Consider the following 1,866-nt stretch of genomic DNA (forward strand, 5'->3'; position numbering starts at 1 on the left):
TCAGAAGTTGAAGAATGGCAAAACATGGAAAGTCCACAAGTACATCTGTCAAAAGACCAGCAGTTTATACGAATTAATTTAAAAGTAAATGATGAGGCTATAGCTCAAAAAGTGGAGCTCAATCCTAGATCAGAGGGACAGATGGTGTTATCGGCCCAACAAGAGAAATTGTTAGAGCAAATACCACCAGTGGTGTGGTCCAAAAGCAAAACGGATGTAGGACTAGTAAAAACAGCCTTACCAGTAAAAATAAAAGTAAAACCGGGAGCAAAACTGCCTCACCAAAGGCAGTATCCATTAAAACCTCAGGCTATTGAAGGCATAAAACCAGTAATTAAGGGACTAATGGCAGCTGGAGTTTTAATAAAAACTGCAAGCCCATGCAATACTCCTATCTACCCTATCCCTAAAAACAATACCAAAGAGTATTGGCTGGTACATGATCTGCATCCTATCAATGCAATAATAGAAATGGATGCACCTATAGTACCTGATCCGCATACTATACTATCAAGCATCCCTGCTGGAGCAAAATGGTACACAGTAATCGATCTGTGTTCAGCCTATTTCAGTGTGCCTGTGCACCCAGACTCACAACATTTGTTTGCATTCACATTTCTGGGACAACAGCTAACGTATACACGGCTACCTCAGGGACTGAACCTGTCCCCAGCCATCTTTAACAAAGTCCTGGCTGAAGATTTACAACACCTTGATATACCCAGTACATTGGTGCAATATATGGATGATCTCCTTATTGCATCAGAGACTCAAGAACAGTGTGAAAAAGATTCATTAATTGTATTGCATGCATTGGCAGATGGAGGTCATAAAGTAAGTAAGGACAAATTGCAGTTCTGCAAACAACAAGTAGAATACTTGGGAAGACAGTTGTGTGGGACCACGCGATGTATAGCCCCAAGCCAAGTGGAGGCTATAATCAAGGCTCCCAAACCCCAAACAGTGGGACAGATGCTTTCATTCCTTGGGATGGCAGGGTACAGTCGGCCGTGGATTTGTGATTATGCTATAAAAACTGCACCTTTGCGTGCCATGATTAGAGCAGTGGGGCAAACAAGCAATGCAGCTCTCCTCGTCTGGACAGATCAGGCAACGGGAGCTTTTGAGGCCCTAAAAACAGACATGCAATCTGCTCCCGCGTTAGGTAACCCAGATTATGGGAAACCTTTCCATTTGTATGTTACTGAAAAAACTGGATATGCTTGTGCTGTACTAATGCAGGAAACAAATGAAGGAAAACAACCATTGGCCTATTATAGTACAAAGCTTGACAACATTGAAACAGGATTGCCACCATGCTATCAGGGTCTAGCAGCAGCTGCTTTTGCATTTCAAAAAGCATCATCCATAATCATGGGACATGCAGTAACGTTGTACACGTCGCATCAGTTACATGCCCTGCTAACCAGTCAACGTTTTGTCTTAACACAAGCTAGACGCACTAGATATGAAGTTGTGTTGTCCGCCCCAGAAATAACAATACAACGTTGTCACACGGTGAATCCCGCCACCAAATTGACCACACCGTTAGATGGTACTCCACATAACTGTGTGGCAGAGACAGAGAAATTTTTGAGAGCCAGAGAACATTTGTATAATCACGCCATAGATGCAGATCTAACCCTGTTCGTGGATGGCTCATGCTTTCGGGATGCCGCGGGATTGCATGCGGGTATGGGGATTGTTAAACTAAACACGGATGGCGAGACCTTTGAATTACTGGAGTCCCAAGGAATTGATCAGCCTTGTTCAGCCCAACTGGCAGAAATCAAAGCCTTAACTATGGCTTGCCAGATAGCTAAAGATCAACGTGTTAATATCTACACAGACTCAGCCTACGCTTAT

Source organism: Thalassophryne amazonica, chromosome 2 (genome assembly GCF_902500255.1).
Source record: "Thalassophryne amazonica chromosome 2, fThaAma1.1, whole genome shotgun sequence".
Taxonomy (NCBI): domain Eukaryota; kingdom Metazoa; phylum Chordata; class Actinopteri; order Batrachoidiformes; family Batrachoididae; genus Thalassophryne; species Thalassophryne amazonica.